Genomic DNA, 12,702 nt, shown 5'->3' with positions numbered 1-12,702 from the left:
AAGTGTGTCAGGGAAGCAATGAATGGGGCAGGTGCATTGCCGCTGGATTTGGAAATACAAGTGCGGCGACTCATCTGAAAATGGAGGGCACTCAGAAACAAAGCAGTGCCACAGAGGGTACACAGAGGCTCTAGTGTCACTGATTATACTGTGCCCTGCTGTGGCTCTCCATTACTCCAGTACTCAAGTGTTTGTGTTTGGATGCTGGGCTGGAGTGCTGATGCTATCACACTGTAACGGTGTGCCTATTCACAGTAATCACAGCTTAAATTAAACGTTAAAGTACACAGTGCACATCCCGATTCTCTCTTTAAACCGCAGTGGAGGCTTTATAGGAGTCCACCTAAAGCTGTATTCATCATTCATAGCAGAGTATATTGGAGCTTAAACATCAATGGTTGACATATTAACCTTTCAGTGATATACTATTGATTAGGTTTTGAGGTTTAGAAATAGATTTACCTGACAATACGAAAACTAGCCACAGGACTGCAAACACACAGTCCTGACATATGAATAAAACTGTCAAGAATAAAAACACAAAAACTAGTAGCCTTTTACAATTTTGGTTCTTGTCAGAGAAAGAGGGTAAAATGACAGATCTTCAAGTCAGGCGTGACAAGTTAAATACATACAAAACAAGAAAATAAACCTACAAAAAAGGCTTAAAGGGGAACAATGCTCACTTCAAAATTCATACATGTCATTCCTGTGGTCTATGACAGTCCAAAAGTGTTAGCAAACATGGACAACTCTCTTCCAAATCTAAAAACTGGAGTGCTAAAACTCAAATCTGTGACCAAGTATGAAGTCTGGAACTGCTCCATATGAATTGGGAAAGATGTTATAGATAATGAATTTTATTGAGGTGCCTTCCAAAGCACTTCTGACACCTTACAAGACAAAGTTAAAAACTAGCATTACTGCCCCACGGTTGTACACCTCTGGTCAACCAGTCAAGTTTCTCTCACAGTTTATATCCATGTCTGTAAAAACATGGATGCCTGACACACATCCTCCCTCCGGCAGCACAGAAGATCGATACAATCACCACAGTTTCAAGGTGGACACCCAAGATTAGTGTCATCAATTCAGTATCTGACCAACTGTCTCCCTTCTGTTCCTGAGATAAGACGTTGAGTAATGGCGAGAAAAGTGTCTCCTGCAGAACATTATGATGTCACAGTGAAGCTGACCTTTGATCTTTTTGACATTAAATGCCATCACCTAATCATTTTATCCTGTTGGACATATCTGTGAAGTTTTGTCATAATTAGCATAAGAATTATTGAGTTATAGCTGAAAACATGTTTTATGAGGTAACAGTGACCTTGACCTTTGACAATCAAATTCTAATCAGTTTATTCTTCCGTCCAAGTGGACGTTTGTGTCGAATTCGAAGACATTTCTTCATGGTGTTCCTGAGATACCGTGTTCACGAGAATGAGATGGATGCAAGGTCACACTGAGACACACAAGGTCAGAGTGACCTTGATTTTTAACCTATGACCACCAAAATCTAATCAGTTCATCAAGTCTAAGTAAACTTTTGTTCCAAATTTTGAGAAATTCCATCAAGGTGTTTTTGAGATATCGTATCCATGAGAACAGACAAGACACAGTGACCTTAACCTTTGACCTATGACCACCAAAATCTAATCAGTTCATCATGTCTAAGTAAATGTTTGTGCCAAATTTTGGGAAATTCCATGAAGGTGTTCTTGAGATATCGTCTCCATGAGAACAGACACAACACAGTGACTTTAACCTTTGACCTATGACCACCAAATTCTAATCACTTCATCCTTGACTCAAAGTGGATATTTATATTCTTTAGATGTTGCATTTCTGAGAATGAGATGGATGCAAGATCACAGTGACCTTGACCTATGACCTATGACCTATGATCACCAAACATTAGTCAGTTCATTAATGAGTCCAAGTGGGCATTCTTGAGATACCGTGTTCACAAGAATGGCACTGACAAATGGACGGAAGGATGTACGGGACGGACAGATGGACAGCCTCCTCCAGCCATGGCTATTGCCGTTGTGGAGGTATAAAAAACAAGGAGCCATGTATCCAGACATCATAAAATCAAGCAAAGCAGTAATGTAGCCTACAAAAGTCAATAAATAAGATAACAAATCCAGATCATGAAGTCATCATCAGCGTAAAACCCAATGTGTGGGTCACCTATAGAGTCAAGATCAGATAAATGACACCAAGAACACCCAGGAGAATAATCTGAACATAGACAAAATCACAGTGTTTGTTAACAATAATTTCAGGGTAGAAAACTACTGCGTCATGTACATAAAATAAAAAACAGCACTAAACAAATGCTGCTTCATGACTTTAGTTGTTCTTTTATCTCAGACATGTGTTAGGATGTTACATACCTTGACATGTTTCGGTGGAAACTTCCGCCTTCCTTAGAAGTGTCACTTGGTGGTGGTTGTGACGCGTCTTTATCAGCTGATATTAGGGAGTCCTGTCAAAACTGACAGGACGGTCATGCCACCTGCTGTCCGTTTGCCGCCTCTCCAGGACGCTGCTCCAGGTGTGGGAGAGCATGTATGCCCCCTCGTCCCTGTTCATCGTCCCTTGGCCCCGCTTCCTTATTTCAATAGCCTTCCTGATCCAGCGCCGGTATTTGATGTCGTCGGTGAGTATGACTCTGGCCTTGTCCCAGTCCATAAGATGGTTTTCTCTTTTGCAGTGATCTGTTATGGCTGATTTGTGGGTTTCTTGTTGTGCCTTTTCTTTTATTGATCTTGTTTGTCTTATTTTTTTAGTTTAGTTTCCGCCAAAACATGTCAAGGTATGTAACATCCTAACACATGTCTGAGATAAAAGAACAACTAAAGTCATTATCAGAAACTAAAGACATAATGAACACCATTGAACTAAATGCTGCTTCAGCTGGTTAGTTTTTAGCCACCTTAAAAAAAATCACTTCAAGTGTATATTTAGGTTATTTTCACTGCTTTACCTTGCCATCAGGCAACGATTTCTGACCGGGAACTGAAGCCCTTACCTGAAAGCCACCAGACTCCATTAACAAAGACAGTAATTGTACTTCACAGAACACCTGAGCTGCCTCCATCAGTCAATGTGTATGGGAAGGGAATGAAAACAGCCAGTGGGTCCACAAATTAGTCTCCCATTCATTGTCTTTGGCAGTGGTTCTCAAATGGTGCGCCGCGATGCAGGTGTGTGTGGGATTTTGTGATAACTACATATTATTATTGCAATATTCAACGGGGCCATTATTCAAAAAGTTATGAATGAATTTTGAATTGACTGTATCAGTCACCATTCACGTGCAGGCATTATAAGTGTGTGACACAACACGTTACACGTTATAACTTTACATTATTTCCCATTTAAATGGATGTGTTATTGGTGTTTTGGTGTCATTTTAAAAAGTTTAAAATGAATTCTTGAATGATTTTGTTAAATGTTTCATGAGTAATGGTTGTCAATTGTCATTTGATATTAGTAAATAAAAACAAACATTTATGTCGTGATAAGAGTGATAACACACCTTACAGAGACTATTGTGCTCAGATATAAACACAGGTGTGCCTTGAGATTTGGTGTGCTTTGGGCACAACAAGGTTGAAAACCACTGGTCTATGGAGCAGCTCCAGACTTTCTATTTGATGACATCACAAGTTTGAGAGTTAATGTCTGGTTTCTGGCTTTTAGAGAGAGTAGCTCTTGTTCATAAATATTGATTGAACTTGATGAACTTTCCTATAGGCAATAGAAATTACATATTGGAATTCATCTGAGTGGTTGTTATCCTTTAAGATTGATCGGTTATTAACCAATGCATGCTTATGGCGATCTCTCTTAAAACTGAAATGGTTGACCAAATAAGTGTATATCAATTTTAAAGTTACAAAGTGCCTCACAGGATACATATGGAAAAATAAGAAACATAAATATGCAGCTATAAGCTAAAGGATATATAAATACAGAGGACTGAAGTAAATTACAGCTCCTGCAGGGAAGGCAAGTCGATAGAGATTTTAAGAACGTTTCTTGAAGCAGTTTATGGACTCTGCTGACAGACGGAGGGAGTGTTTCAGAGGGATGGGGTCCTTAAAGTAGCCAGGAATTGCAGTCTTCACAATTTTCAGAGTGAGAGCTAACTTGGCTGATGGCTGAAGGGAAAACAAGATACAGAAAATGTGCAAAAAACAACCTTTAGCAATGACAGTGGGCAGGTTAGGGTTTACAGCTTTGATCCACTGACTGTATATTTGCTTAACTAGCTTCCTGTACTTGATTTGAATAATTTTGTCTTTCGCTGTAAGATGTGTGAGTGACGGCTGCCCTTTAAATTTGAATTTTGATCATTCTGCTTTTGGTATTCAGGCCACCAAGCCTCCATCAGGAAGAGGAGCGGTGCACTTATGATGTGAGAGGAACACTAACATTTTAAAAGCATACTCAAACTATTGAACTGGCAGGGCTGCATCAATACGCTGCGCATGGGCTAATTGCCATTTGAACATAACAGAAACATCCCCTGGTAGTCTCTGTCTCCACATCACATCAGAGCTGTCACAGTTTACATAATAAATGCTAATCATTAATGAGAGAGCTGAACTCATAGTTGGACGGCTTCACAGCCTCACAGTCTGTTTGGCAGAGATGCTTGCGAGATGAAGGGTGCTGGCATTTACCTTATGCTCCAGATCCACAGAAGCTCATTGAAATGCTGGGGGTGTGCCTCATCGTGACAGTATTTTGACTTGTTAAATTTTTCATTTCATTTTCAAAAGCTCCAAGCTGGGTAATCCGTGCGTTGCTGTACCCGACCCTCATTTCAGAATTTTGAGCTTTAGTCGGCTGTCATTGTAAACATCACCGTGCAGTAATCATTAATGTTGGAATTATGTAAGTATAAATAGAAAACTTAGGTATTAACTAGAATGCACCATGTTCAGGCAAAGAGCTGTGTGTTAAGCTGTGTGTATAATGAAAATGTAAAAATGAGGGCAATGTGGTTGTGAAGGGACAGAATGGCAAATAGAATATAGATTTTATATCTCTTCTGCTCTCACCATGATGCATGAAGCACTGGTTGTTTTACTGTTGGCATGATTTACTGCTTCCACCTGCTTTTGAATACATTTAAGTCATTGTGATGTAAAAGTTAAAAAAAAAATGCATCAAGATTGCCTGAAAATGAGGTTGTTTATTTCAATTTCCTCACTAAAGGTGAACAGACAAATAACTTGAGGTAATCTATCCCAAAGCATTGTTACATTTATCCTGCAGTAATAAAGCAATTATTTTTAGAATAATGTTCCTCATGAATATAAATGCTTTAGTATCCTAACATCGATCAGTGTGATTGACAGTACCCCTGTGAGAATAATGGCTAAACCTGATGATCCGCTGGGGTTCATTCAAAGAGAAGACAATGCACTGGAGAGCTTTTTAGAGAAACAATGCATGTGTCTGGTGATGAGTTAGTGTAAGTTACTTTTTAAAGCATTGTTAACTTTAATTTTCATATAAGAAGCTATAAGATATTAAAGAGAACAGATAGGATAACTATATCATTTATATCCTAGAACTCAGAAGTGCAAATTACAGTGCCATACAGTAGATCTTAAAGGGTGTTAGGGTTGGGTAGTAATCATAATTATATAATCAGATTTCAAAAAAATAAATTACTCTAATTAGCACAGATTGCATTTGAAAGATTTTTTTGATTGTCATCATGCTCACTTACATGTGCCCAAACCTCATGGGTTTAGACGACACCATTACAATGACATTGCAGTAACAATCCAATCAAAAGTACATGTTATCCAACTACTCAGTCCAGAAACAGGATACTCTGCCTTCCATCCCAGGCCTGGCAAAGAAATTCACCCACGAAAAAGGGTTTCCCTTCTGAAACAAAACTCAAATTTTTCATGATCATCCAGCCAAAATAAATCAACATAGATAAAGGTCATCTTACCGAGAAGTACGTGATTTTTTATATGTCTATGTTTGTGAGCTGAAACCATTTCCCTCAGTGGAAACAAAGCTTTTATTTACTTTAATTTCACAGATTAGAAACAATAAATTTTGAAGTCAATAAAGCCTCCACAGCATATAGCAATACACAATAGCATTTTAAGTCTTGCATGCGATTTATCCTGGCTTCATATGAGCAGAGGAAATCTGAGCTAATATATACAATGTAAAATGCCATAGGCTTGTGCTAATAATGTTAGCTTGTTGTATTTGTTTGGAAAGCGTGTTTAATATAAGACAGTTGTTTTGTGAACCTTGTGAGTTGTAATGGAGCTGAAACTTGTACCATTACCTTTGTTAAATGCTCCTGTTGTCCCTGGCTTCGTATGAGTAGAGGAAATCTCTGCTTGTCGCTAGGCTAATTTATTCAATGTAAAATGCCATAGGCTTGTGCTAATAACGTTAGCATGTTGTATTTGATTGGAAAACGTGTTAAGTATAAGACAGTTGTTTGGTCAGTGAACCATGTGAGTTGTAATGGAGCCAAATTATGTGCCGTTACCTTTGTTAAATGTTACTGTTGTCCCTGGTTTTATATGGGAAGAGGAAAAGATCGCTAAGGCTAATTTTTTACAATGTAAAATGCCATAGGCTTGTGCTAATAACGTTAGCATGTTATATTTGTTTGGAAAACATGTCCAGATAAATGTTTGTCTGTGAATACTGCGAGTTACAGTGAAGCTGATTTGTGTACTTGTGTTTGAAATTGTTGCTATTCAGCCAGGTGCAGAGTGACACAGACACACCACTGCTCAAGTATAAATGCTCACAACGTCTTAGGTGACATGCGTAGGCTACGGCATAGAGCTGACGCACAAGTACAAATCTCGCTTAACGTTACTGAGGGCAACTGTGCACAAAGGGATCTTTGTCTTTTGTTTAGATTATATTTCCACACTGTAGCTATACTTTATGAGACAATGAGTTCATAGTTTTGGTTTGTGCCATATGTCAACAGACCGAAGCACCTCACTCCTGGTCTCCTGAATACCACAAAGTAAACTGTTGTGAAAAATAAATGACAAGTTGTCCAAATGAAATAATGATTTCAACTTGTTAGCCTGGGGATGACAGTGGGAGGTGTCCCAATTAAAAATATTTTTAGTGAGTCTTTGATCCTCTCAAGTCTACTCCAAAGCCAAAATGCATTTGACATTTACGCCTGATGTTTGGAGGTCCAGATCTCAAATCTCCACTAATGACCAAAACTGAAGTAAATTTATGGACACCCAGGAAAGATTGAATCGCTCTATAATGCATTGTGTTACAACTTATATGTTCTTGCACCCCAAACACCAGAATATATTATATGTATATAATCAGACACAGGACACACACATGGATGACAGAGTTGTGTATAAGAATGAAATCCTAGATTGGTACATTGTTTAACTTTGCTCAGTACAGATCCAAACGCTCTACCTGCTGACTGAGCTAAAGAAAGAATGTGTAATTGCATAGTTCCATTAATAAGGATTACTTAATCACATATTTGATTACATCTTTAAAATAGCCCATGGCAATCTGAAAATTATTAAACTGTTTTTCATGATCACCAATGATTTATTTAAGGTCCAGTGTGCAGGATTTCGGGGCATCTATTGACAGATATGGTATGATATTCATGACTTTGGTTTCATTAGTGTGTAATTGCCTGAAAATAATGATTGGGATTTCATTACATTAGAATGAGACGTTTATTTCGACATAAATAGCGGGCCCTCCTTCATGGAGTCCGCCACGTTGTTATACGGGGGCGGCAGTAGCTCAGTCCATAGGGATTGTCTTGGGAACTGGAGGGTTGAAGGTTCAAATCCCGTTGTGAACCAAGTATGGAGCATGGAGTGGTGGCTGGAGAGGTGTCAGCTCGCCTTCTGGGCACCGCGGAGGTGGCCCTGGGCAAGGCACTGACTGCCACCTGCTCGGAGCACCCATCCAAGGCAGCCCGCTTACTCTGGCGTCTCTCCGTTTCATATATGTATAGGTCCTGTTTGTGCATGTGTGTGTATTTCGGGCTTGTGCGTATATGACAACAGAGTGAGTATATCTTCTTCTACAACAGCTCAGTATGGACAATTCAAAGTTCTTAGTTCTGCAACCTTGCCGCTAGATGCCACTAAATTCTGCACACTAACTGATGAAAAGTGTGTCTGCCTTATGGGCTTTTTTTTTAAGATAAGTGCTCCACTTTGTGGTGGGCCAGGTGGGAGAAAAAAAAATGGTGTTGCGTAAAGATGAAGGTTCAAGTGCCCCTCTTGTGTTACAGGAGCAAAGTCCTTCATGTGGTCTATGATTAAAAAAACAGCTGCAGCAAAAAGTTACACACAAAAGAAACATCTTCACACATGTTATGGAATAAACGCAGTGGGTACACCTGTGGTTTGTGCCAGCAATGTCTCTGTAAGGGTAATTTGATTTGAGCAACTCTAAATGCTGAATATGCAAATTGGTTTGTGTCTGCATAGAAAATGTTTTGGGATGTGGATTTGTGGAATTCAAATTTGTGTGACTGAATCTATTGTTTTAGTATAAGGCAGTGTTGTAGTCAGTGTGAAGATCATTTGTTGAAGGTCTCTGTTTCATTTGGACTCTTTTGTTTTTGTCTTATGTCAGTTCAGAGTTGAATAAAGATGATTAAGCTGATTTTAGCTTCTTGGTGTTTGTTTGTACTTGTTTGCACATAGAAAACAAAGAAAACAAAATTCATCTCTGCAATGCCTTTTGATTATTTTATCAAGACATTTATTACACTTACATATCTACTGTCTATATAGCAATAAAAGAGGAGAATGAATGCAAATCTTCCTTTTTTTGTGGGTATTTGCAAGGAAATGTGGATCTCTGAGCAACATGAGGAGTGCCTTTGCTTTGTGTGTTCCACATTTAAAGTCTTGGTCATGACTTGAGGTCTCATTTATAAAACAGCATGTGGGATCCATACTAAAACTGTACGTATGAACAAAAAAACTAAAATGGCTTCCACCTCACAATCTGCGTCGCCAATTTCCCGTCTCCGAAATGTCCGTAAGCATGGGTCAAAGTTTCTCCTATCAAGTCTGTTTTAATAGACCACAACTTTTGCATTTTGAAGTGGTGCACACCTCTTCCAAATGAGACTCTTGACCTTGATTGAGGGGGTTTTGACTATAACTCTGTTATAAGGTGCAATATTTTCAATGCCTCATTTTGAAAGTCATCCACAAAGAACTTTTTAAGCCACTGTATGGTTCTTTAGAGGTTCTAGTTCCTCCCTCAGTAAACTGAACAAAACTCAACTGAAGGACTGGTAGAGAGCATTTTAAGCCTCTGTATGGTTCTTTAGAGATTCTCTATTGCTTCTTCAATTTAGTTTAGTTTAATTTACCTACCACTTGGTAAAGAATAAAAGCACCAGATTAAAATTGCCTACATTCCTTTCCTTTCCAGAGGAAAACACATTAAAGCAGCAGCTCTCGACCTTTTCGCCCCATTGTGCACTGAAATATCACAGGTTTAAAGAGCTAATGTATTGTGTTTCTTTTTTCAGGATTCTGATTTTTTTAAGCCAAAAATTTCATAATAAATGATTAATAATCATTCATATTTGAAGCACAATTGTCATTTAGAAGCACATTGACTCATCCATGGTATTATCTGGCATTATTCATGCCCCAGTTAGAGTGAGCTTTTAATAGTGTGTTTCGCACCATAGGTAAGCACGCCGCATGTTGGACTCAAGGAGAAAGAAGGACTATTGATCTGTGGTTATTAGTCGAAACATTCACTGAGCTCATGCTGTACAACGCGAAGTATAGTAGAATCAAAAGTAATTTATTGGTGGCTATTATCTTCAAAATAGGTTTTAAAGCTCCACTATCCACTAAAGAAAAAAAAGCATAATGTGTCAAAAGACCAACTTATCAAACCTGATTCTTTTGAAGCCAATCACTTTAGTAAGCAGTCAAATAAACCTCTCCTATTCAGACAGCTCTATGTGAAGGGAATACATGCTGAACTTCTCTCCCCTACCTTTCCCTCGCTCGCTGTCTCTCTCCCTGCCTGTCCCTAAAATGTCCCTGCTGGGGATTCTATCTCCTGGTTCCTTTTGAAGCAGTGGCCTCTCTTTGCCTCCATTATCTTGTAATTTGTGAGGGATTACGCTCTGGAGCACACACAGTCCACCCCGTTGCTTAAGAACTGTGACAGCTTACAATAATTGCCATGCTAATTAGCAAGAACTAGCCCAGTGCGCTTCTTTCCCTCACCAGACCTGATTTGATGAATATGCTTTGATTAACGTCTGCAGCAGTATTTCCATAACTTCCTAACCCTTATGCTTAAATATATAATAATAAGGACTGACTAACATCAATAAAATGTGGAGGCTATTGTTTGTTAAGAGCAGAGAGTGAGTGTGCATTCAGTCCAGGCACTGAGAAGGTTTTATATAGGTGTTGAACCAGTGTAGGGTGCTGTAATTGCAATGAGATCAATACAAACATCCCTGGAGTGTGAAGGGAATTACAGTATGATCAGCTCGAACATAATGACTAGAAAGGGCCACCTTTAACCCGTGATGCATTTCTCCAGTGATGGAAGCGGTTTATCCTTTCTATCAACAGCGTTAGAGCTGTACAGTGTGTGGAGCGTGGCACTAATTAGAACCAACGACCAGATATGTGCACTTACAATTAAAAGGAAGCTGTGCCATGGCTTTTTCTTGCCTCAGCTGGTGCAGTCCACATGACCTTGTCTGTGTAAACAGGTGAGAGAGCTAAGATTGAGCACATTTTCTCTCAAATAGTCTGCAACATCATTTTGGCTCAGCGGTCATAGTATTATAAAAAGATAGAGCCGCTTAGATCGTACAAGGCCAAACATTGCTGTTTTTGTAAATAATGCACTTTGCAAAACCGTCTATGTTTTTATTATTGAATGTGGGCTCTGGCTCACAAAATTGTGAAAACACCATTCGAATAAGGACTTGAGCATTGACAAACTAAATCATATTTGCAAGCATATATTTGCTGCAATGTTAGGTTGCATGATGAATGATGACAAACCACTACACAGAAAACATTTATCTGGCAGATCTCATTTGCTTTTCCTCTTTGTCAGATGAGTTTGTCTTTGTTTGGCATAATCGTCGTGATTTCCTTGACTTCTTACTCTTAATTTCCTGTGTGTTCTGCTGGATGCATCTGCAATTTCGGCACCGCTGAGTTGGCCTCTTTGGAGCTCTGTTGGTTGCCGCTTTGTAGAGTCATATAACATAGGGCCAATTTTCAGGCTTCGTTTACAGCTGACAAATGCTGCTTTCACTATCCAACCCTTACCTCTGTGGCATTGTTTGTGCATGTTCCAGCAGAGGGCCCCGAAGAGCACACAGAGCTGGGCAGCCTAAAGGGGGATTTATGCTTCTCCGCTGAATTAACCCTGTACCTACAGTGTACGCTCTGCATCGACGTAGAGCCTGTACCCTACACCATAGCCTGACGTGCACCTCCCCAGAAATGTAACTGCATGTCACAGCAACGCAGATCTCCTGTCTGTTTTTGTAAGCTGAAACCATTTCCCTCAGTGGAAACGAAGCTTTTATTTACTTTAATTTCACAGATAAGAAACAATAAATTGTGAAGACAATAAAGCCTCCACAGAAATAGCATTTTAAGTCTTGTGTGTGATTTATCCTGGCTTCATATGAGCAGAGGAAATCTCTGCTCATTGCTGCGCTAATTTATACAATGTAAAATGCCATAGGCTTGTGCTAATAATGTTAGCATGTTATAAAAAAAAATAAATAAATAATTTGTTTGGAAAACGTGTTTAGTATAAGACAGTTGTTTTGTCGGTGAACCTTGTGAGTTGTAATGGAGCCGGAACTTGTAAATTACCTTTGTTAAATGTTGCTGTTGTCCCTGGCTCCCAATTTATACAGTGTAAAATGCCATAGGTTTGTGCTAAAAACATTAGCATGTTGTTCGTGTGCTTGTTTTTGAAATTGTCGCTATAAAGCCATGTTTAAAGTGTGTTTTAGGTGTGTTTTGAATCGACAAAACTTTACAGCACTACTAGTATTTTGGAGGTGTAACTGCAGAGTGACACACACACACACCCCGCTGCGCAAGTATAAGCGTAGGCTCTGCATACAGCTGATGGACAAGTGTAAATCCCGCTTAGCACTCACTACACAAGATTCGTAGGGCTCTGTAATTACGCAAGGGTTTTCCTATTTTTTTGGGTTTGCCATGTGAAGTTGTAACATGTTATTATGAGGGGGGCCCCAAACCAAATCCTACTCAGGACCCTCAAAAGTCTAGAGCCAACCCTGCATATGATTTAGTTGCTTCAGCATTTAGCTCCTACCCCACTGGGTGTTTATCTTGTTTTGTTTATCCCTTGCAGCTCCACTGTGTATTAGCCTAGCCTCTAATTTAGCTTCCTAGTCAACAACACAGTCCCTCAATAAGACACCTCTCTTCTCACAGGTGACGAGGCAACTCATCCTTGAAGTCCTCTCTGACAAATACCGTGCCTTCATTACAGCTGACTTCCCATCATCTTCTCCACCAGCTCTGCACTTACCTCAGGGGACCTTGTTGCTTGAGGTAAGCAGGGTGTTCAAAGCCACACACTCAGAATTGACCTTCAATTTAAAAAAAAAAAAGACTG

This window comes from Epinephelus fuscoguttatus, linkage group LG15, assembly GCF_011397635.1.
Source record: "Epinephelus fuscoguttatus linkage group LG15, E.fuscoguttatus.final_Chr_v1".
NCBI lineage: Eukaryota > Metazoa > Chordata > Actinopteri > Perciformes > Serranidae > Epinephelus > Epinephelus fuscoguttatus.
The sequence above is the reverse complement of the archived record's forward strand: the minus strand, read 5'-3'. Positions refer to the sequence as shown.